The sequence below is a fragment of the Pleurodeles waltl genome, chromosome 6 (genome assembly GCF_031143425.1).
Source record: "Pleurodeles waltl isolate 20211129_DDA chromosome 6, aPleWal1.hap1.20221129, whole genome shotgun sequence".
In the NCBI taxonomy this organism is placed as follows: domain Eukaryota; kingdom Metazoa; phylum Chordata; class Amphibia; order Caudata; family Salamandridae; genus Pleurodeles; species Pleurodeles waltl.
Genome location: NC_090445.1, coordinates 759,281,030 through 759,306,833, shown reverse-complemented (window position 1 = coordinate 759,306,833; position 25,804 = coordinate 759,281,030).

Below are 25,804 nucleotides of genomic sequence, written 5' to 3'. Positions count from 1 at the left end.
TGGCTCCTCTTCTTCATCTTCTCATCTTACCCTCCTGGTGTGGAAGATATGTAGCCAGTTTGGCAGACCAGCAAACTTGACGGCAGTGTTGATGACCAGGATCACCTGATAAGGCCCTCCAGTGCTCTTCCAGGCAAGATTTGCATATGTATCTCTTTATGGGAACCCAGTTGCCGGGGTTCAGATCATATCCTGAAGATTCTCAGACAACTGGATTAGCAGCATCAACCCGATGGGAGATAGAATGCACCACATCAGCCATCTCCTTGTTGTACTTAGGAACCTAGTCATCAGTGATATTCTCAAGAGTGTCGGCAACAACAGAAGAAAATTGTGTGGCTCTTCCCATCAACACCTTATGAGGTGATAATCTTGTTCGCCTACAAGGAGTACTTTGAATTCTCATCAGTGCCAAAGGGAGCTCACTAGGCCACTTAAGTGTTGTGGAGACTTATGCCTTGGTCAATTTAGCTGTGATCATCTAATTCAATCTCTCTACAGTGCCTAAGGCCTTCGATCTATAGCTACAATGGAATTTCTGGTCAATCCCTAGTTCTGTGCATAACAACTGCATTATCTCATTTTTTAAGTGAATTCCTTGATGTGATTCATGATGAATTGGTATTCTGAAGGTCAATATTAACTAGGCATGGGCAGAACTTGCAGTTTCACTCTGCGGAATTCCGCGGTTACATAAAAACTCTGTGAGGTTCCACAGAGTTCTGCGAGTGGGCAGAATTCGGGCATATTGTGCTGCTCGTGCTAATTTTTAGTGCCAGGATCTTGTTCCACACTGTAAAATTAGTGAGAATGGCACCGCGCAGTGCACCAGAGGGTGCTGATTCTTTCTGCCGCTCGAGTAGATTTTGTACTCAAGTGGCAGCTTTCACAACAGGAATGGTTGCGACATGCTGTGACTGCCCACATTGAGAAATCACACCAGGAGACGCAAATTCTCATATGTGCTTGCCAACTTAAAATCAGTGAGCCGCATGCAAGAAAAAAGCCTGGCATGCGGCGGTTGGCAGAGTTTTGCCGGAACTCCGTGCGCCAAGCTGAGTGGACAAAAATCAGTGAACTACGCCAGTGGAGAGGAATTTTTCACCCACACCTTATATTAACTCCTGCAGCAAATGTTTAGCGATTGTCAAACTGTCACATCTCCTGGTGGGGTATACCCCTGTTTGTCAGATGCTATGTGTGGGTCATGAGAATTTTCAATTGAGTGGGGAGGCTAGCAATCAGGGGTTAACCCATCATTATCGCTTCAATTTAGTGAAACTAAGGCTCACCCCTACAAACACTTTGAGACAACCAGACAGTGTTGCTGCTCCAGGATCAAGATTCACTGAGAAGTACCCAATGGGATGCTTAGTCTCCCCAGGGGGTTGTGTTAGTACAGACAGAGCACACCCATCTCTTTTGTTGCAAAAGAGCACAAATTCTTTAGTGCAGTCTGGCATTCCAAGAGCAGGTGTGCTACAGAGTACATTTTTGATCTCCTATGAGGCTTCCATGCTCTCATCAACCGTTGGTACCAAGTCATTGACGTCAGTGTGCATCAGCCTCAGTAATGGCTTTGCCACAAAGGAAAAGTTTGGGATCCATTGTCGGCAATAGCCAACCATGCCCACGAACATTCTCATTTCTTTCTGTCATTAAAACTTCATTTTAAGGACTGTCTTGATGTGTTCAGGGAACACTCACCTCACTCACTTTTCTATCTGATGTCCTAGGTACATGACTTCATTTTGACAATACTGGAATTTTTTCTGGGAAACCTTTATGCCCGTTCTCCTCCAGGTGGTTGAACAAGAGCAAATATATCTTCTTTACAGGCTTCCTCAGTCATTGATTCAATCAGAAGACAATTGATGTACTGACTTAATTTTGAACTGCAGGGTAGCTGCTGAGATTCCATTTTCCTTTTAAGTATCTGATTGAAATAGGATGGACTTTCAGTATACCCTTGAGGAATACAACACCACTTGAGAGTCTTCTCTTGGAACTGGAACGTGAAGAGAAACTGTCTCTCTTTATGTAAAGGAATCAAGAAGAAATCTTGCTAAAGATCAATGAACATAAACTACCCGGCCTCTGGGGGAATTTCGAACAAAATCACAGCAGGATTTGGTACCACATGGTAGCACGGAATGACAGTTTGGTTAATTTTCCAGAGATCCTGAACTACCCTTGCTTTTTGCCAAGCTATGATTAGGGAGTTACATAGACTCCCGATGACTTCATTTAGAATGTCCTGCTCTATTATGCTCTCAATGAGAGGGGTGATACCTGCAGTGGCCTCAGGGGTAATTTTGTAGGAATGGATTTGAGAGAAAACAGCATTGGGTCTAAGGATGATCTTTAGGGGCTTGGCACCCGTAATCAATCCAGTTTCTCTCCCTGTCTCTCTCAAATCAATCAGTAGATACCCCTTAGTAATAAGCAGAAACAACCTGTTTGTAGCTTGAACTCTGCACCAGCGGCTTGGGTCTCAATCACAACTCCATCCTGTATACACTAAATGACACAGTTAAGTTTGCAGAGAAGATCCCTTCCTAGAAAGTTGTACCACAAACCACACTGTGTGCTTAAATGTCTCCTATTTTTACTGGTACAGGCGCTATAGTTTGGTAGGCACGCTGTTGATTAGTAATGTCTACAACTTTTACTTATTTTCCCAGGAGGCGTAGGTTAAGGACCTCAAATGCTCTAACAGTCTATCAAGTGGTTCCTTTGTCTATCAGAATAGATATGGGAGGTCCGTGAACCTCCCATTCACATATGGCCTACTCTGGTCCACTTCCAGGACTGCACCAAGTAAACGCACTTCTCTGCCCTCCTCAAGCACCATCATTGGTTCCGATCAATGTCTATAGATTTCTCAAACATCCAGTAAAGTGGGCCATTCTGAGGCACAAATGGGTTCTTGGGAACTCTGTGATTCGTCTAGAGGTGGGAATTTACTCCCTGCATCCGTATGGGGCCAAGGTTTGGAATCTTTGGGGTTAACATAGAGGTCTAGGTTTCTTGGGAAGCTCTTCCTGCACTGCAAGGCTCAAAGTTTGGGCATCAATCATAACCAGTCTGTTTTACAACAACACTCCTGCTTTAATGCTCAACCTGGTTGCAAATGTGGCAAGGAATAAAATTCTTTAGGGGCCTTATGCTAGTTCCTGGTGCATAGCGTTGACCTTTCCCTACTCCTGGGGTATTTTTCCCTATGCCAGGGAAATTCATTGCATGTTCATCCTAATACTGCGGTTATTCTAGGGTCCCTGTGAGGGCACAATACATTCCTTCATTTCCCCATTTTGTGCTAGTTGGGTTTGAGTGATTATGTACTTCTCTTTTAACCTCTTTCACTTAGTGGCTAGCATGTCACTTCAATATTTGCATACTGCAGGATCTCGATAAAAGGTTTACTCTACCAGCAAAGGACACCTTGGGAAATCTGATTGCTAATTTCGAGTTGTCACTGTACAAAAGAAGCAAGGAGTCCTCCTAAATTGTCCCCAAGTGAGTCATTCATCCCACTATACTCTTGATACGCCTGCATGAACCTCTTGAAATAGGAGTGCACAAACTTCTTCGTTTTGGGGAGGTTTGGAAAATCTTGGGCCAATTCATTTCCCTTTGGGGAACTTTAGTCTTTAAGTGTTTTATAAATTCGGCATATTTAATTTTGACTATGGGTGAGGGTGCATTCATTCCTACTACGCCAGTGGGCTCTTGTGTTGATCATTCAAAAGCCGCTCTGTTACATTCTGCCCACAAGTCCTTTGGGACTGCCACCTCAAACAATAAAGTCTTTCCACAAGACTTTTGAAATGGTAACAATCTGATCTATCTGTGTGTACCATTTATCAGAATTTTCCCTTAACTTCGGAGGAGAATTTGTAAAGTGGAAAAGATCTGATGGGACCTTAGGACATGTACATATGTACCTCCCTGTACTTTCCTTAAAGGATTTTCCCTTACTGTATCGCTTTGGCTTGTCCCTCATCTTCTTTGGCCGTTTCATTTCATCTTGACCCTTTCTTTCTTGGATCACAGCTCCCTAAATTTCTCGGTCTCGTTCCAATTCCTAATGTTCTAAATCAGTTCCCTTACATAGGTTCTCAATCCCCTCAGCTTTAACAGCTTCAATTCCTTTTCGCCTACTATCATCCTAACATTATTTGGCAACTTTTTTCTCTGGGTTAAATCAATTCTGAATTCATCCACCACTTTCTCTATTCTTGGATGTGCCTCTCTCACCACCCTTGCTGCTTCAATGCTCACATAAAGCAATTCGCTCCCACTGTAAAGGCCAATGAAATCCATTTCCATATTGCCATTAACGATCTCTCTGAATTCGGATCTTATCTTGGTGACTTTAAGTCGCTGTGGCATTTGCCCTGTGCTTGGCGGGTTGACTGGTAAGACTGCAACAATTATTTGTTTTTTTTGTCACAATATGAGCCAAACTCGCTCCTCATGGAGGTTCTATAGCTAATGCTCATAGTCTTGGTGTAGGTGCCTGGGGTACACTTAGAATGTGCTGATTCTATGGAGTACTAACAAGTGCCTCAACGAGGTATGTGATTGTAACACAAGAGAAAGGCGGGATGCTTACCGCTATAGGTCTAAGTGGAAGGTAGGACAGTCGTTTCTGTATAATCTCGGGCATGCATTCTTCTACAGGGGATTTTGTGACTATCCTGGTCTCAGCAGCCAGCGGCTACTGGGGCAGTAGCACTCTGTGCAGCAGTTGCAGCTTTGCATGGAGGTGGTCTTATGGTGTAGAGCTTGTCCATGAAGGCATCGCCCTCGTCATCACTCTGTGTGTCTGTCTCCTTCTTAGGTTGCCTCTTATCTGCCTCCTTTCTTCTGATCAAATGATAAACTACCATAATCTTGATGACTTCCTTCCTCCATTTTCTCTGCCACTCCTCGCACTTCATGCTTCTCCATGAAATCCCTTCCTTTTCTTTCCACTCACCATCTGCACTGAAATATTTAAGGCTTCGAATTGCATGAGCCTCAGCTGAGGCTTCTAATCATATATCCTCCTTCTCAGATACTTTATTCTGGGAATATGGGAAGTCCTCTTAAATGGGAATCTTAATTCTCCATCTTTAGAAGTGTATTCGTACCATAACATGCTTGTGTGTAACCCTTTCTTCCCTGCCATTTGCCTAACTGGTTTGCCTTCTGGTGGAAACGTCTCTGCTTTATTTACATCTTTCTCCTTTTTCAGCAAGGGATTTCCCATACTGGCAAGTTCTCAACCACTCTTCGTGGCAATCTCTCACTTTCTCCATGATAATGGGTTTGTGAACTGCCTACCAATGCCAGTGCGTCTTTGTCAAACGTCACCCTTTCGCAGAACAGCTACAGCATCCACCAGCCAATCCCTGTGTGGCACTCTGATGACGCAACACACAAATACTGTCCGAGTTCTCAGAACCACTTCTCATTAAAATTCTTCATTTCTTTGCTTCGACTGAACAGAAATGTCTACAATGGCAAGAACACTACCTATTTTCACACAAGAGTGGACCCTCGACCTGCGGAGGTCAAAGTGCGCTCAATCCTGTAACGCCGCGCTCTGACGCAGCGTCTCTTTCTGTCCTCACGGGTGGAACGCACTACCGATATTCGGAGCGCCGTTCCCCGCGTTTTTTGACTATGCTTTCTGGGAAGCATATATTTAGCTTCCGGATGCGCTACAGTTACTTGTAGCCTTTTTTCTTCTTTTGTTGTTGGTAGTGGGTTTTTTGTTGGTCCTTTTGCCTGTCTCTATCCATGTTGTGTCCATCTTGTCTTCTCCGTGTTTTTGTCCCAGCATGCTCTGTTTTTCTTTTATACTACTTCCTTTTTCCTATACTGGTCTATGGGCTTTTCCCAATCCAAGATGGTGTTACTTCCCTTTCCTGTGATGTCACTTCCCTTTTCTCAGTATATAAGTCAGTCAGTCTTGTTCCTCCTTGCGTTGCAAACACTTCCTTCTGGTTGTGCTGTTCGCTCCTGTTCTTTGTTCCTGCTTTTTTGCCTTGGGAGATTTTTGCCTGTTCCTTGTTCCTGCTTTTGCCTTGGGAGATTTTTGCCTGTTCTTTGTTCCTGCTTTTGCCTTGGGAGATTTTTACCTGTTCCTTTTTTCCTGCCTTTTACCCTGGATACTGCCTATTTTTGTTTCCTGTTGTCAAGTCCTGTTTTTTCTTGTTTTCCTTCAGGAGTTCCTGTTAGAGTTTTTTCCCCCAGTGTTGGTTTTTTTTTTTCTCTGGGACTCCTTCTGGAGGGTACGGTCTGCTTTGGCGTAGCCTGTCAAGCGGCACCGTGGCTACTAGAAGGGGTCGCCCTTATCTGGGAGTATCCAGGACCTATAGAAGACTTGGTGGATTTGCCAATCCGAAATCCAGAGGTGAGAAGTCCAGCGCAGTACGTGACAGAGTGCAACGCCAAAAGATTCTGTGTTGCGAAAGCGCCATGGAAGAACCACAGGGAGAGGCGTCAGAAAATGCTCAAGCCATGTTACAGACTGTCCAACAACAAGCCCAAGAATTACAGAGGTGAGAAGTCCAGCGCAGTACGTGACAGAGTGCAACGCCAAAAGATTCTGCGTAGCGAAAGCGCCTTGGAGGATCCACAGGGAGAGGCGTCAGAAAATGCTCAAACCATGTTACAGACTGTCCAACAACAAGCCCAAGAGTTACAACAGTTACGGGCAGAGAACACTGCGCTACGACAGGTCTTGTCTTCCCGATCAATGGACATAGTATCTGCTACTATTCCTCGATATTCCGGAGATCCTTTAAAGATGAAGGAATTTTTGGACGCCCTGACGGTTTTCTTTGCTTTCGTCCACTCCAGTTTTCTTCGGATAAGGCTAAGGTGGGCTATCTGATCAGCGCCTTGTCTGGTCCAGCGCTTGCTTGGGCGACTCCTCTGGTTTCTGCAGATGACCCAGTCCTGGCTAACTATTCCGCTTTCCTGACTGTTTTCAAACAAATGTTTGAGAGACCTGGGGTAGAAGAAGCAGCTGAAGAAGCCTTATGTGACATTCAACAGAGTAATCAGGATGTACTGCAGTATATAACCCGCTTCAAACAGCTGGCAGCTGAAACCTCCTGGGTAGAACGCACCTTCGTAACCCTTTTCCGCCGAGGCCTGCATGAAGAAATTAAAGATGAGCTTGTACACTCTTCTCCAGCTTGTTCTTTGAAAGAACTAATGGATCAATCTATGAACATCGAGTATAGACTTCGAGAGCGCAAGATGGAAAGACATAGAACTAGAGCTCCATACCAGTCCGGTACCTTCCGTGTTAGCAGTCGGCAAACGGAAGATAGTCCATCTGAAGCCTCTCCACCTCCCCGTGAAGAGCCCATGCAGATAGATCTGGTTCGTGGGCCATTGATGGAGTCAGAAAGGGAGGAACGACGATGAAGGGGACTTTGCCTATACTGTGGTAAGGCTGGCCACCTGATCCGTAGTTGTCCGGTACTTCCCTCAAGGCCTGCGGGAAACGCCAGCTCCCGTCCCCTGTAAGGAGGAAGGAGACGGGAGGAGCTGAAGTACCATCAATATGTTCCTCCAAAGAAAGCATGTCCACCCTGTTTATCCTCTCGGTCAAGTTACAAAGTTCACAAGATCAAGAAGAACATCTTCTGGCTCTCCTTGACTGTGGAGCCAGTGGACTCTATCTGGATGAGACCTGGGCTACGAGTAAAGGAATTCCCCGCATTCCTAAAGAAACTCCTGAGCAGGTTCACACGGTGGATGGCTCTCCGTTAACCTCAGGACCTGTGGTGGCCTCAACTCCTACTCTTTGTTTGACATTTGGGGGGCATCAAGAACACGTTGCCTTTGATCTCATAGCCTCACCAAATCACATCATGATTTTGGGAATTCCCTGGTTAGCCCGACACAACCCCTATATCAATTGGGAAACACGAACTATATCCCTAACGTCTTCATTTTGTCAACAGAATTGTTATTTCACTACTTCTTATTGGACTCCAAAAAGGTCCTGTCAGTCAACTAAGGATAACACTAACTCTATCAATACTATCCAGGGGGTTCCAGATTGTTATCAGGAATATATTAGGATTTTTCAGAAACCTAGTAATCCTATTTTGCCACCTCATCGCATTTATGACTGTGCTATTCCTTTGATTCCTGATGAAGTCGTCCCCTTCGGTCGAATGTATTCTCTGACAGACCAAGAAAAGAAGGTGCTAAGGGAATATTTAGACGACAACTTACACAATGGTTTGATTGCTCCTTCCACATCCCCCGCTGGGGCTCCTCTCTTCTTCGTCCCAAAGAAGACTAAGGATCTGCGTCCTTGTGTGGACTTTCGTGAGCTCAACAGAATAACGATTAAGGATCGATATCCACTGCCTTTAATCAGAGATATATTGGATGCCATTCAAGCAGCCAAGATATTTACTAAATTAGACTTACGGGGTGCCTATCATCTCCTTTGGAACAAGGAAGGAGATGAATGGAAGACTGCGTTCCGTACCCCTTTTGGGCACTATGAGTATCGTGTTATGCCATTTGGACTGACCAATGCCCCTTCTGTTTTTCAACGATTTATGGATTCAGTGTTCTCTGATGTACTCAATCAATATGTAGTCATTTATTTGGATGATATCTTGATATATTCCCGTGAACCTGAGCACCATGTAGATCATGTCCTGCAAGTCTTGGAAAGACTCAAGAAGAACCACTTGTTTTGTAAACCTGAGAAGTGTGAGTTCCATAAATCTGAAGTAAGGTATCTCGGGTTTTGTGTTAATCAACACGGAATATCCATGGATCCTGACAAGGTCAGTGCCATATTAGATTGGCCTTCTCCAACGTCCATTAAAGAAACGCAATGTTTTCTTGGTTTATCAAACTTTTATCGTCAGTTTATTCATAACTTTGCCCACCTACAAAGTTTCATAACACAAACAATTAAGAAAGAGAACCTGAAGAAGGGTTTCATTTGGATCAAGGAGGCTGAACACGCGTTTCAAGAATTAAAGACAGCCTTTACCCAAGCACCCGTGTTGCGTCATCCTGACAATACCAATAAATTTATCGTTGAGACTGATGCCTCAGACAGAGCTATTGGAGCAGTTCTGCTGCAGAAGCAAGACAATGATGGATTGGAACATCCTATCTTTTATCTGTCTCATATTCTATCAGAGGCTGAACAAAATTATTCTGTACTGGAACGTGAACTACTCGCTCTCAAAGTAGCTTGTAAGGAATGGAGGCATTGACTGATGGGTTCCAGAGAGCCTTTTGAAGCTAGGACTGATCACCATAATCTCCAGTGTCTTCGGAGCTTTCAGAGTCGCAACAGTCGTCAGGCTCGATGGGCTTTCTTCTTTAGCCAGTACGATTTTGTGATCACGTACATACCTGGTTCCCAGAATTTAGTGGCAGATGCCTTATCCCGCAGATATCCTGACATAGTCCAGAACTCCTCTCCACATCTTATTGAGGCTAGCAGGATCTCAATCTTTTCAAGAACGCATTCAATCTGAGTACCAGTTTCTGTCTGCTTCAGAATGGGATAAAGTGACTCCTTTTTTGCAGAAGAAGGACAACTACTTCTATCATCAACATGCTCTTTTCCTACCTACCAAGAAAGTGCAGACAGAAGCCGTGAAAATGTGCCATGATTCTCCTATAGCCGGTCATCGAGGTATCAGGAAGACCCAGGAGCTGCTTCAGCGATCTTTTTGGTGGCCTTCGCGAAAGACAGACACTGAAACCTATGTGTCAGCATGCCCAGTCTGTGCCCAGACTAAGACACCCCGAACTAAGGTGGCAGGTTTATTAAGACCTTTACCGGTTCCTTCCGCTCCTTGGTGTACTCTATCCACGGATTTCATATGCTCTCTACCTACCTCCTCTGGTAACCAAGTAATCATGGTGACCGTAGATTCATTCACCAAGATGGCCCATTTTTCAGCCTTGAAGAAACTACCAACGGCCCCAGAAATGATTCGCATTTTTCTACCGGATATTTTTCGCCTCCATGGTCTTCCTCAAGAGGTCATTTCGGACAGAGGGCCTCAATATATATATCACGTTTCTGGAGAGCCTTCTGTGCCTTCTTTAACATTGAGATTTCTTTATCCTCGGGTTTCCATCCACAAACAAATGGGCAAACTGAACGAGTGAATCAAGAACTTCAGCAGTATCTGAGATGTTACTGTAATGCCACACAAAGCAATTGGTCGGAATATCTTGCTCTTGCCGAGTTCTCCTATAACAACACAATACATAGTGCGACCAAGACCACACCCTTTTATTGTACTTATGGATTTCATCCGAGGACTTTCACTACTGTTTCTCGAACATCCTCTTCTGTGCCTGCAATCACTTCTTTTTCAGGACAGATCCGTTGAATCCAGGGCCTACTTCACACAACTCTCCTAGCTTCAAAACAAGCTATGAAGCGAAAGGTGGATCGTTATCGGCAAGCCGCACCTTTGTATCAAGTGGGCCACAAGGTATGGCTTTCTTCCAGATTTCTACCATCCCGGTTTTCCACCAATAAGTTCAAACCACGTTTTTATGGACCCTTTCGAATTTCGCACATCCTGAATCCTGTAGTTGTGCGTCTCCGCTTACCTCATACCTGGAGGGTTCATCCTGTTTTCCATGTGTCCCAGTTAAAACCCTTTGTTCCTGATCCTTACCATCGTCAGTTCCAACGTCCACCTCCTCTGTCTATCAACGGACAGCCTGAGTATGAAGTCCAGGAGATCTGTGATTCCAGAATTTTTCGACGCAAGCTACAGTTTTTGGTCCATTGGAAAGGATACCCCCTCAGTGACTGTTCTTGGGAGGATGCTTCCTCCGTCCATGCTCCCCGTTTGGTTCGCCTGTTTTTTGACAATCATCCTGACAAACCTGGTGCCTTGGGGAGGGGACCTACTGTAACGCCGCGCTCTGACGCAGTGTCTCTTTCTGTCCTCACGGGTGGAACGCGCTACTGATATTCGGAGCGCCGTTCCCCGTGTTTTTTGACTACGCTTTCTGGGAAGCATATATTTCACTTCCGGACGCGCTACACTTACTTGTGGCCTTTTTTCTTCTTTTGTTGTTGGTGGTTGGTTTTTTGTTGGTCCTTTTGCCTGTCTCTGTCCATGTTGTGTCCATCTTGTCTTCTTCGTGTTTTTGTCCCAGCATGCTCTGTTTTTCTTTTATACTACTTCCTTTTTCCTATACTGGTCTATGGGCTTTTCCCAATCAATCCAAGATGGTGTTACTTCCCTTTCCTGTGATGTCACTTCCCTTTTCTCAGTATATAAGTCAGTCAGTCTTGTTCCTCCTTGCGTTGCAAACACTTCCTTCTGGTTGTGCTGTTCGCTCCTGTTCTTTGTTCCTGCTTTTTTGCCTTGGGAGATTTTTGCCTGTTCCTTGTTCCTGCTTTTGCCTTGGGAGATTTTTGCCTGTTCTTTGTTCCTGCTTTTGCCTTGGGAGATTTTTACCTGTTCCTTTTTTCCTGCCTTTTACCCTGGATACTGCCTATTTTTGTTTCCTGTTGTCAAGTCCTGTTTTTTCTTGTTTTCCTTCAGGAGTTCCTGTTAGAGTTTTTTTCCCCAGTGTTGGTTTTTTTTCTCCCTCTGGAACTCCTTCTGGAGGGTACGGTCTGCTTTGGCGTAGCCTGTCAAGCGGCACCGTGGCTACTAGAAGGGGTCGCCCTTATCTGGGAGTATCCAGGACCTATAGAAGACTTGGGGGGTCATTCCGACCCTGGCGGTCATAGACCGCCAGGGCCGGGGACCGCGGATGCACCGCCAACAGGCTGGCGGTGCATCCAGGCCAATTCTGACCGTGGCGGTAAAGCCGCGGTCAGAAAAGGGAAACCGGCGGTTTCCCGCCGGTTTTCCCCTGGCCTGAGGAATCCTCCATGGCGGCGCTGCAGGCAGCGCCGCCATGGGGATTCCGAACCCCTTCCCGCCAGCCTGGTTCTGGCGGTTTTGACCGCCAGAACCTTGCTGGCGGGAACGGGTGTCGTGGGGCCCCTGGGGGCCCCTGCAGTGCCCATGCCAATGGCATGGGCACTGCAGGGGCCCCCTAACAGGGCCCCACAAAGATTTTCAGTGTCTGCATAGCAGACACTGAAAATCGCGACGGGTGCAACTGCACCCGTCGCACCCTTTCCACTCCGCCGGCTCCATTCGGAGCCGGCATCCTCGTGGAAGGGGGTTTCCCGCTGGGCGGGCGGGCGGGCGGCCTTCTGGCGGTCGCCCGCCGGCCCAGCGGGAAACTCAGAATTACTGCGGCGGTCTTTTGACCGCGCTGCGGTATTCTGTCGGGGGAACTTTGGCGGGCGGCCTCCGCCGCCCGCCGAAGTCAGAATGACCCCCTTGGTGTATTCGCCAATCCGAAATCCAGAGGTGAGAAGTCCAGCGCAGTACGTGACAAATCCTGTGCACCGAGGAATGAACTGCTAGAGAGTTCAACTAGTACAACTGCAGAAGATAAATGTTATGTCCCCATGTCAATGTAACTGACAGCCCCTCATAGCACACATCACCTTAGCATACAAGTTCAGCAATTACATTTTCTGTCTTGAAGTGCCTCTCTTCACCTTTACACAATTTATACATCCATCAATCTCACAAATCAAAGAATGTCATCCAAAACACAATGCTTACTGCTCCACAAATCTGAAAGCTAGGACCACATAGTAGTCATTCCCCAAAATACGTCCATTACATTCCACCACAATGAGCTCACTACAACTTTCACCACACACTGCTCCGCAACTCATTTATTCTTCATGGGGTGCAAATCCCTATTGAGACTCATGTCATCCTTCGTCTCACAGAACCAGGATCAGGTTGGGACTGGGTCAATTTGAATCTCAGAGGAAATCCATCTGGGTCAGGAAGGTGCAGTAATCAGGTCCATGGCCAATTGGTTTTGTCAATTACTGGTTGGATCCAATTGGGAACATCTCCTCTGCTACCTGATCTGATGGTGCACAAATCAATCCTTAAAAGTCATACTGAAACACGGCTAGGACATTCATATCCAATAATCATGGCTGTAACATTCTCAAAGAGTGACAGACACAAGTTGAAGTTTGAAGGTTTATATAAGAAATAACAGCAAAATAAAGGAAGTATGCCAAAAGTATGTTTAATAACAAAACGTACAATTCACAAGTAAAAATAGCTTAGTAAAGACCGATATGAAATTAAGCATAGGTGTGCCTTGTAACAATGGGTTATGGAGGTTCTGGGATACAGAAAAAAGCAAGTCCTTTGTCTGACTTTAGACAATGGTTTTCATACATTACTACACAAGAACATGACTCTCAGGATATGCACCAAAGCAAGAAGAATCATTTCCTACAGAATACACTGAAGATTCTCTCATATTACCATTGCTTTGGGTTCAGTCGTTCCCACAGTTTATTCAAGCATGATAGTTGATACATTGCACAATGACAGCCTAGGTCAGCTGAGATGTACTTGATTAGGTACAGTGTGGGGAGAAGTCTCTGGGTCCGTTCATGAATTACCATTGGAAAGCTTGCATTTCTTTATTTAGACCAAAACAGTATCAGCATTAGTAATCATATGGTGTGTTACAACTTTGATTGAAAATGGAAGAAACTGCAAACACAGCTTATGTTATCATAAGCTTGGCGTGTAACGTAAGCTAACAAAAGGAATAACAGCTCTCACAGTGGACAGAGGGCAAAATGCTCAGACACACTCCCACACGTCCCGACTCCTGCTCTTAGCAACATCTCTCCTCCAGCATACATTAGTGGCTGTTGGTGGTGAGGGTCTATGGTTCTCCTTAAAGAAGGGCCTTGACTCAACAAGGGTGCCTTTGGTGACTGGAGGGACAGAGTACAGGAAACCAAAGGTTATGCTTTAGGCACTAGGAGGAGGAGGTAAAGGGGGTCAGTGAGTGTGCTTTTGGCAGTTGCGGTAAAATAGGTGAAGGGAGCCATCAGGTGTGCCTTGGGTGGTCGGTAGAGAAGCCAGAGGAATCCATCAGGTGTACCTCAGACAGCCTGAGAAAATGTGTAGAGTAGAGTGACCACCCATCCGTAATTTTCACAGACTGCCAGTAATTTCACCCTGCTGTCCGTTGTACGTGATGAAAGGCTTAAAGGACGGCATTTGTCTGTAATTTTAGCCTTTTCAGTCAAAGAACAAATACAATTAGGACAGTTAGGTTTCCTCAGCTCTATGGAAAGGCAGGTAGGCTCCTGTGCACTGATACTGAGGGAGGAACAGACAGATAAGAAACAGGCCTTCCTTCCATGGGGTCTCCTTCCCAAAAGAAATGCAAATGTGCACAACTGGTAAATCTGCAAATGCAAAGTTGTCTGGAAATCTCTATTGTCTTTAATCAAAGGACTCACTTGAAGCTTTCTGATGGCAAAGTATTTTATTTTAGCAAGGTACTGTAAGGGTGTTCCAAGGTGAGGGAGTGTGTGGTTTTAATGGACAATTATAACACATATTTGCACTAGGTATAAGCTGTATATTATTGGAATATTTATTTTAGAAGGGCTTTTTTTTTATTTATCCTAAATGTATTTGCGCATTTTGTGGCAGCCTATAGTATGCTGTGTGTAATGCATGTTTAAAATAAGGACTTACACATTCACAGTGTTTTTAGGGACCTCAGCACCTTACTGTACTAACAGACATTGACAAAGCCAATAGGTTGCGTCTACCCAAGAGTTACTGGTTTTGCCAATGTGTTTTAGCCATGTTATACACCATGTTGGCTGGTGTTCAGCATGGCTAAAAGTTAGTGACATAGAGGAGAGTGACATGGAGTGTCGCAGAGTGGAATGGCGAAGAGTGGCGTAGAGTGTTGTTGAGTGGCAGAGAGTGTTCTGTTTAGGAGTGGCATACTGTGGAGTTGCATAAAGTGGCATATAGTGGGGTGTATCCAGTAGAATTGACTGGTGTAGAGTGCATTGGCATACACTGTTTCAGAATATAGTGGTGTAGAGTGAAGTGGCATTGAATACAGCGGCATAGAATTCAGAGGCATACAATGTAGTGTCATAGAATACTGAGGCATAGATTAGGCTGGTGCATAGTAGAGTACAGTGGTTTACAGTGGAGGGGTGCAGAGTAGAATGGCATAGAGTGGCGTACAATAGAGTGGCAGAGTGTTGTAGAGTGGTGTATAGTGCAGTGGAATGGAGTGCAGAGACTTGGGTGGCACAGAGTGCAGTGGTATAGATTGGAGCAGAGTATAGTAGCTTAGAGTGGTGCAGTACAGAGTACAATATAGTGCTGTAGAGTGCAGTGTTGCAGAGTAGAGTGTGAGTGCTGTGGTGTAGAGTACAGAGGTGCAAAGTAGAGTACAGTGGCGTAGAGTGCAATTGTTTAGAGTGCATTGGCATAGAGTGGCCTGGGGCATGGTAAAGTGGCATAGAGGACAGTCGAGTAGAGTGGCGTACAATAGGGTGGCAGCAAATGCAGTAGTGTAGAATGGTGTATAGTGCAGTGGCATAGAGTACAGAGTAGACTTGAGTGGCATAGAGTGCAATGGTGTATAGTGGTGCAGAGCAGAGTAGTGTAGAGTGGTGCAGTGGAGAGTAGAGTATATTGCTGTAGATTGCAGTGGCATAGAGTGGAGTGATGCAGGGTAGAATGGCGTAGAGTGCAGTGGTGTAGAGTGTATTAGTGTAGAATGCAGTAGTACAGAGTATAGAGGTGTAGAGTGCAGTGGTAGAGTGTGCAGAGTAGAGTGTCAGTTTAGTGGTGTAAAGTGGAGCAGAGTGGCATAAAGAGCAGTGGCGTAGAGTACAGTGGTGCAGAATAGAGTGCAGTGGCATACAGTGGATTTGTTTAGAGTGCATTTGCGTATAGTTCAGTGGCACAGAGTGGCGTGGGGGCAGAGTAGAGTGGTATAGAGTGCAGTGGAGTACAGTGGCGTGCAATAGAGTGGCACAGAGTACAGTGGAGTAGAAAGGTGCATAGTGCAGTGCCATTAAGTTCAAAGTAGACTTGAGTGGCCCAGAGTGCCGTGGCATAGAGTGGTGCAGAGTAGGGTAGTGTAGAGGGGTGCAGTGCAGAGTAAAGTATAGTGATGTAGACTGCAGTGGCGTAGAGTGGAGTTATGCAGAGTAAAGTGGCATCAAGTGCAGTGGCGTAGAGTGTATTGATGCAATATGCAATAGTACAGAGTAGAGTGATGTAGAGTACAGAGGCGGAGAGTGCAGTGTTTCAAAGTAGAGTGTGGGTGCCATGGTCTATAGTGGAGTACAGGAGCATAGAGAGCAGTGGCGTAGAGTACAGTGGTGCAGAGTAGAGTGCAGTGGCATATAGTGCAATTGTGTAGAGTGCACTAGCATAGAGTGCATTGAAGTACAGTGCAGTGGGGCAGAGTGGTATAGAGTGCAGTGGCATTGAGTGGGGAGGAGTAAGGTACAGTGCAGTGGCAGAGGGCATAGAGTAGAGTTGTGTGGAGTAGATTTGTGGGCCTTACCTGGAGTGGTATAGTGTGCAGAAGTGCTGGGTGCAATGGTGTAGAGAAGCATAAAGTGGTACAGAGTAGAGTAGCGTAGCGTGAAGTGGCATAGAGTGGAGTGGTTCAGAGTGGAGTAGAGTGCAGTGTCCCAGAGTGCAGTGGCATGGAGCGGTGTAAAGTGGAGTGGTGCAGAGTAGGGTGCAGTGGTGTGGACTTGTACAGAGTAGAGTGGAGTGGAGTATGTGTGGTGTGGTAAGACACTGCCATTACAGACAACACGTTTTTTATTGAAATGACCATTACATTTGCAAGGACATACAGTTTTTTTAAATAAAACTCTACAGTGCATAGACGATGTGTGGAAATCGTATCACCTAGTGTAATGATTTGTTTTAAATTATATTAAGGTATTTGTTTCTAGCCTAGTTCAGAATTAACAGAAATGTGCTTCATTTGTGTTCCTAATTCTGATATATTCTGAAATCCTTGCACAGTTCATTTAAATGTTGTTGTTTGCTAGAAAAAACCTATTTCCTACCCCAGTAGTCAACAAGATTGTGACGTAAATTCTCACATAAATCCTCTCAGTTTGAAGTCAGAGAAAGAAAAGTAAACACCAAGCTCCCACTGAAGATGAAGCCTGACAATTTATCTTGTTCTTTGAATGCACAGCAAATGTGATTAGATAAGAACAAGATTTTCAGGCCTGTTTACAAAAATGGGATCACTTGGAAAGGTACTGTAAATAAGGTTTGGGCAAGGGAAGAGACAAACTCAAGCTGGACAGCCTAAATAAATAAAGCTACCAAATTGAAAGCAGTGAAATGTGATCTACAAACCACAAAGTCAACAGCAAGCAAAGGGTGGAATGCATTCCCAGGGAAGCTCTATGAATGTACCTAAAGTGGCAGCCACGGGATACTTTGTGGTGAAAGTTCAGTATTTTAGCCCAGTCCTAAGCTTGCAGAGGTTTGGCTGCATCAATCTCCCAAGTAGTATGACGAGAAGCACTGGAGTGGTCTCCATGTTGCAGGAAAGGTCTTTACACCCATCTTATTAGTTTGCCACCAGTCCCTAGGGTGGAGAGCTTCTGGCACACATCATGTAGGGTTAGTGCTAGGTGGGAGACATGAAGTAGGGCATTTGATGATTGCTTAAGTTGTTTGTTAGTAAGGAGTTAACCTGGGTGAAGATGGTAGTCTGCCACAAGGGTTTAGAAATCTAGTAGCTCGCCGTCCATAAACAAATCTCCCAGTTTTAAGATTCCTGCAGCATGCCACTGATGGAGTTTCTCTGAATGCAGCCATACTTTGTGAGTGGGAAGGCCTAGCAAAGGTAGAGCAAGAGCACAGAGTTTCTTTGTGTCAATGAGTCTACAGGTCCTAGCAAGGCACGAGAAAGCTATGAGGATAACCCCGGATGGTGATCCGTAGAATGGTCACTAGGAAACAGTGAGCAGTGCAAAAAGCCCTCCTTAAAGTCTTTAAGGACAAATTCCATCTCATGCAGAAGGCAAGCAGACAGCCATTGTGCCACCCGTTGGACCTGTGCAGCTAAGTAATAGGGTTTTTAAGTCCGGAAGGCCTAATCCACCTGCAGTTATGGGTAGCTTTAGAGTGGAAAGAGCTACCCGACGGCGCCCCAGCAATCAAATCGGATGTGTGGCCGGTCTGAAGAAGAAATGAGGGATGAGCAGGGAAAGGTTTGCAAAATAATACAAAAATCAGGGTAGCACACCAGCTTCATAAGTGCTACATGGCCCACTACAGAAAGCAGAAAAGACCAAAAAGCAAATTGGGCTCAGAGGGAATGTTTCGCTCGGCCGAGATTCCCACCCTGCAAATCAGTGGGGAAATGGTAGATATTAATCCTTATGTATCAAAAGGTACCTGGTTCCGAATTCAATCTGAGGTCTTATTGTGAATAAAGGGGAAAACTGTACTGTAAAAGAAATGCTAATTACATTTTATATCTTTCTTATGTGCTTACATTTTGTTTGTGCCAGTTATATCCCAAATATTTTGAAGATTCTATGAGTACTTTGACACCTAGGGATAAGCCAGATCACTAGTTTGGCTTTTGCTCAAATACAAAATTTAAGGTAAGGACAGAGTGGGCAAATGCCTTCCACAACCTTGCAAGTGGTCTGTCCACTGGTAACCCTTCAGAAGCACAAACAGCAGACCATTGCATCAGAACAGTTTGCCAGGGTGGGTAGGTGCTGCTTGTTCAAGTACTTGACGGGGCATCTTCTGTTTCTTTCCTTTCTGCAGAGACAACTCCTCAGGTACACAATAACTTCTGATACTCTTGGTGGACCCATCTTGTCTGATTTTGGGAATTATCCCACCTTGTTCTTCTCTTTCTTATTTATCCAGTTCTTAGCAAGAACCCTTTGAATCGGTTGCAGTGGATCTCCCATCTGATCCAGATTGCATCCTCCTCTTTTATTATCTTTGATTGGTAGTCCAGGCTCCCAGTTCTGAGATAAATGTAGAGTCCCGGACATATACTCTAGGGCTGTGAGACTACAGACAAGTTGTGGGTACCTCACATCTTTACATTAGGTGTGAGACTGTCACCCACACCATCTGCTCTGCCTCATTCATTTTTTTAGGTTGAAAGTCCATTGGAGGTTGAGGTGAGCTAGATGTTTTTGTTCAACTTTTTTAAACTAGCATAAGGTTACTAATCCTAATGTTTCCCAAATTGTTTGCCCTAGGTTTTAAAATGGTGAAAAACATAACCAAAATGTTGCTTTCTTTCCAAGAAAGATTGGGCAGATTTGGGTAGGGGTGATGGCCCTTACACAGTGCCGAAGTGCATTCATTTACTACTGCACAAGGATGTAATGTGACACCTGAATGTGGCATACCAGGAGGCAATCACAAAAAGACCACAGTATATAAATAGTGCTATGTAAAAAAAAAGAGTAAATAAATTCACTGATAAAATATTAGGGTATGGCCTCTCTTGGATGTTTCTGTAAAACTGACATATGTTGTTGAATTTTTGCCCTGAATTTTGACCCTTTGTCCTGAATTTTTGTCACGTGCTTTGGACAGCAAACATCTGTGGGAGTAGAGGGCAAAGGGCAGTCAGGCAGAACAAAATTGGGTAGGGGTCATCAGGTGTCCTTTGAACAGTCCGGAGAAGCGTTGGAACTAACTAATGTGCCTCCATGGGGCCAAGGTAAGGAAGCTGGTGTTGCCAACTAGCGAGCCTGGACTATTGTGCTAGACGCAGCTAGAGGGTGGACAGGAGTGCTTCTCAGGGAGGCTGTGAGGAGGCTCTGAGGCCGAGCATCTCTGGGTCTGGTGGACAGCTGCATGGCACCATTAAGTAGAAGCCTACACAGGCACACACAAACACATAACGTAAAACCTCTTGGATTTGAGACTTCATCTCCTCGTTGTCTTCCAGTTTTATAAGGGATTTAAACATGGGCTCCTTTTCCACCCCAGTTTGCTCATCTTCGACTTCCCCCATATTTCACCTCAAGTGAAGCGCAACAGAACGAGCTTGATGAATTAATATAGAAGAAACAATGTTAGTTTTACCATGGTATCCGGGGAACTTACAGGATGGCTCTAGCTCCGGTCAGGACCTGATCAGAGCATCCGAATTTAGAGTACATGAGAGCAGCCTCAGCGGTCCTCCCATCCACACGGGCCCCCCAGTATCGTTTCCGTACCGCGTGCACTCAATCTAAAACACATGCCACACGGGTGATCGAATATCGAACCACCTGCAAAGGTTAACAGCCAGTTTCCGTAAGCTGGACGCGTACTTCGCGCGCGCGAAACGTGAAACCTTAAAACCCCAAGTCGGTCTGTCATCACATAAGAACTGTCAAATGCAATGGACGTCTTCAGCGCTGTCGACGCATTTCTCCAGTGTTCTGAAGCACGCCGTGAAAAATAAGGAGGCGTGTGGAGAGCAAACTAGCTTTTTAGCCTAAGGTGTAATTGGCCTTGCAGCTAAGACTATAATACACATTCACAAGGTCAAACTTAGCCTGAACAATGCGCAAAGCACTCACTCATCTTTAAATATTGTCTGTTAAATGGCAATTATATTGTTTAATTTTAAATCACACGCGGCATCATGTAATACTGCAAACATTAGACAAATGCATTCCTGTGAGATTCTTTCATTATAGTATGCTCTTAAGAGCTGTCCCTGAGAGTCAACATTGTACTTTTTTGTATTATGTTAATGTGGTTCATATGCTGATTTTAAAAAACACAGAGCAATTTGGCTGGTATAATGGTGCCAAACACTTTGCGGTGGGAACACTTTGCTATATTTAGGTATAAAACCAGAAAGCACAAACAGGAATCATTTCGAGGTGGAGTGTGGCGAGTTTTTTTAAATTGCATTGTTAGGTTTGGTATTAATCGCTGCTACACAAACTAAGGCAGTTATATATACACACACCCTGGCATAGGATTGAAATGAACTAATAAGAGAATTGTGACATGAAATCGCTCCATCAGAGTGTCTGTATATATCTGCCCAAGTAGCTATGTATAAATGGGAACACGAAGGGCCCTACAAATTCGCAAATTGGTGTAGTCTTAAGCGAGTAAAGACACACTGTATAAATGTTTTTCAAGGATTGTTTCACTGCATGAATTTGTGCTTGCTGCGGGTAATGTTTGTTTTAAAGTCAGAAAAATCAGCAGTAAAACAAGTATATGCAAGAGCTATAGGCTTTGCCAATCTGTTTTAGCCATGTTGTTCAACAGCGTGCCTGCTGTTCAGCATGACTAAAAGTTAATGGCATAGATGAGTGTTGTGGAGTGGAATGGCGAAAAGTGAAGTTGAGTGTTGTAGAATGGAGTGTCAGAGAGTGTCATGTATTGGAGTGACATAGGGCCAGATGTAGCAAAGGGTTTTTCCCATTCTGTGTCAATGGGAAAATGTGTTCGTACATATGACTCATAGTGTGGAGTCATGTAGAGTGGCATACTCTGGAGTGGCATAGAGTAGAGTGGACTGGTGTACAGTGCATTGGCATAGCGTGTTGCAGAGTATAGTGGCATACAGCACAGTGACATTGAGTGCAGTGGCATTGAATTCAGCATCGTAGAATGCTGTGGCAAATGTTAGAGAAGTGCACAGTAGAGTCCAGCAGTGTGGAGTGGTGCAGAGTGCAATGGCGTAGAGTGCAGTAGTATAGAGTGCTGTGGCATAGAGTAGAGTGGTGTAGAGTGCATTGGCATAGAATGCAGCGGCATAGAGTGGTACAGAGTGGAGTGGCATAGAGTTGAGAGATGCAGAGGGCAGTGGTGCAGAGTAGTGTCAAGTGGCATAGAATGCAGTGGCATAGAGTGCAGAGTAGAGTCAAATGGCATCGAGTGCAGTAGCATGGAGTGGTACACAGTAGAGTAGCATAAAGTGATACAGAATAGAGTATACTGCCACAGAGTGCAGTGACATAGAGTGCAGTAGAGTAGAGTAGTGCAGAGTAGAGTGGCATAGAGTTCAGTTGCGGAGAGTGCAGTGTTGCAGAGTAGAGTGTCAGAGTGCAGTGGTGTAGAGTAGAGTAGGATGGAGAGCAGTGGCACACACTAGAGTATTGTGGCACAGAGTGCAATGAGATAGAGTGCATTTGTGTAGAGTGCATTGGTTAAGAGTAGAGTGTATAGAGTGAGGTGGCATAGATTGGAGTGGTGCAGAGTGGAGTAGAGTGGCGTACAGTGTAGTGGCGCAGAGTAGATTGTTTCAGATTGGAATAAAGTGGCATAGAGTGGAGTGGCGTATGGTAGAGTGCAGTTGTGTAGTGTGGCATTGAGTGTAATGGCATAGAGTAAAGTGCCATAGAGTAGTGACTTAGAGTGCAGTGGTTCAGAGTAGATTATAGTGGCGTACAGTAGATTATTTTAGCGTGCGGGTGCATAGAGTTGAGAGTTAAAGAGAAAAGTGCATTGGTTTAGAGTGTATTGGCATAAAGTGCAGTGGCATGGAGTTGTGCAGAGTAGATTGGTGTGGCCTAGACTGGAATGGTGTAGAGTGCAGTGGCGAAGAGTACAGTGGTGTACAGTAGAATCGCAAAGAGTGCATTGGCAGAGGAGTGTGATAAAGGGTAGAGTAAAGGGTTGTAGCGTGAAGTGGCATAGAGTGCAATGGCATAGAGTGGAGTGGTAGAAAGTGGCGTGGAGTGGTGTAAATTGGAGTGGTGCAGATTAGAGTGCAGTGGTGTGGAGTAGCGCAGAGTAGAGTGGAGGGGCGTAGAGTGGAGGATTCATGGTGTTCATGGTGTGGTAGCACACTGCCATTACCGACAACACATTTTCAAATGAAATGACTGTTACATTTGCATAAACATACAGGGCCTCTTTACGAGTTTGGCGGTCCCAGGACCTCCATGTTGGTGGTGGCAGTCGCACCACCAACAGGCTGGTGGAGAAGACTGCCATATTATGACCATGGTGGTATTCCCAACAGAATACAGCCAAAGCACCGCCGGCACCGCCAGTCCGGTCTAGCCACCACGGACGACGGTAGTCACCTGCAGGACAAGGGAGACCGTGTTTCTGCAGGACAGACTACGAGGTTGCACACCGCCAAGGTTTCCGACACGGTCACACCGCCACGGAAACCCAGGCGGAAACCAACTGTTTAAAAGGAGACACTCACCTTCAGGAAGCCATACTCGTCTGATGCCGCCATAGAACCAGAACTACACCTCTTCCCACTGCTCCTGCTTGCCCAATGACTAAGGAATCTGCGACAGCGACGACTACAGCAACAGTAAGTACACACTCTTATCTGCCATTGTTGTATATTGCCAATTTTCGTACACACACACAACATACATTCGGGAAGCGAGTGCGAGGGCAACACTCACACGTAACTGCACAACACGCACACTCACACAAATGTCACAAGCACACACAGGTACGCATGGAAACACCGCACAGGCCCATACACACAAAGAGTACCATACAACACCACAAAAGTCACAAAAACAACATCCTCACCAACTGCAATCATTTTGCAGGGACATACAGGGGACACTACCCAGGGACACATCACAAAGACTTCACAAGGTAACACCGATATGCAAAACACACATTCAAATACACAATCAAATTACTTACTGATGGACCTTCAAAGAACCCCGTATCCAACATTTCATGGACATAACGCTTACACAGTCAATGCACACCAACAAACACATCAGCACACCTACAACACACATTATCAACACAACTAATCCCTCCAACACACAAATGTCCACGACACAGCACATACCTGACCACTTTCAAACAAAAACACTGGACACAACCACACATACTGCCCAAACAACACACATAGTCCAAGCAGAACACACATACACATAAATACACACAACTAGTGTCAGCAAGGAACAACTCCATACTAGGGAAAGAAATGCATGACAAAGATGTAACCACGAAACGTTGGTTTCAAGTAATTATTGCAAGTAAACAATATATGTATAACAAAGGCCATAGACCAGTCCACAATGCAGACATACTGCATGCACACAGTGCACAGATGTGTGCCCCAAACTTGACACCTGACTGTCATGTAAACTCCACAGGAAGGGGCATCGATGAGGCAGGCAGGCACCTCAGGGGTTATCTGGAGGGAGTGGGGGGTGAGTTTGGTTTTTGGAGGGGGACTTTTGGGGGTCAGACTTGAGAGGGGGGTTTGGGTCTCGACTTAAGTTTAGTGGGGGGCTGGCTTTTAGGTGGAGGGGTAGACTTCTTGGCAGAGGGAGGGGCATGGGAACTTGCAGGGGGAAGTGGAGGTCTTGGAGGTGGAAGGGCCGGACTTGGGGAGGGAAACTGAACATTTAGTGGGTATCACAGGTGAGTGATGAGTAGGTAAAAGGGCAAACACTGAAAGGAAAGCATTCTTAGGCACACAGAGACAGTCATACCAAAAGGCCTTGGGTGTGGAGAGAGAGGGAGGGTTTGTAAAAGGTGTTGGTGTGGATGTCCTGGGTGCATGTTTGTGCTAGGTATGTTTGTGGGTGCTGGGTGTCTGTTGGATGGGTGAGTGTGGGCATTTATCTGTCTTGGTAGGGGGTGGAGGTGCTGGGAGATGCTGTGGTGGGTTAGTGAGTGTCAGTTGCAGTGGCGACTGCAGGTATGGTGGATGTGCTGGATGTAAGCATGTCTGTAGTCGTGGTGTCTGCGGATGTGGTGACTGGGGTGGATGTCTGGGGGTCTGCTGTTGTGCTGTCTGTGGGTAAGATAGGTGTAGTGACTGAATCGGTGAATGTTGGTGTGGTGACTGCAGGTGTGTTAGGTGTAGTGTCTTGTGATGCTGGGGGTATCAGGTCTGGTTGTGACTGTTGATGTGTGTGCAGGTGTGTATTGCCTGTGTGCATGCCAGTGGTGTGTCTTGTGGTGCTTGTGTTTGAGCTACCCTTGGTTGTTGAGGTGGATGCATGCTTGTCTGTCTTTGTGCTTTGGTTGGGTCGGGGAAGAGGGGTTTGGGATTGGGAAGAGGAAGCTGGAGGGGGGACGGAAGATAAAGGGTGACTGGCTGCTGTCAGTGTGGAGGCTAGAGCCTCAAAGGAGCTCTGTAGGCCAGCCAGTGCACCATGAATGCCCTCCAGGAATGCATTGCTCTGTTGTATCTAAGTTGCCAGTCCCTGGATGGCATTCCAGGACACACAGAGATCGAACCTAGGAGGTCAATAGCCTCCTCACTGAGGGCAGCAGGACTGACAGGGGCAGAGGCAGAGGTGCCTGTGGCAAAGTAGACGTCCACCCTCTTGGGCGAGTAACTACGGTCAATTGAGTGGGGAGCTACAGGGAGAACTGTGGTAGTAAGCGGTGGTGGACAGAGATGGTGCTGGTGTGGTCACAGATGGGACCGCCAGGGAGTGTCCACTGGAGGAGGATTCCGATGATGAAGACATGGATCCTGTCTCCCCGTAGCACTCCCCTCACCCTCCGGGCCACTGGGTCCCTCAGTGTTGGTGGTCCCATCACCCCGGGACCTGTGGCCGGCAGCTTCCCCAGTCGGCTGTGTCCCGTCTCCTTCGCCTACTGATGCTGATGCACAGAAAGAGAGAAAGAGGGTCATCACACGCTTCACACACACATACATTGCAACATGTACAACAGTAACAACACATCGATGTCCAATAAAACCCCAGTTACAAAGGACTCAGAGCCTGCATCATGTCACAACAAGATACTTCCAACATTCCCATATGAACACTGTGTCACCCACGACATAAGCCAACAATCTGACCACTACATCACCATCCCATCAATTCAGCTGTAACTCAAAAGCATCATGCACAAGTTGGATTGAATACATCTAAAATCTATCCCCATACAGATCATCACTG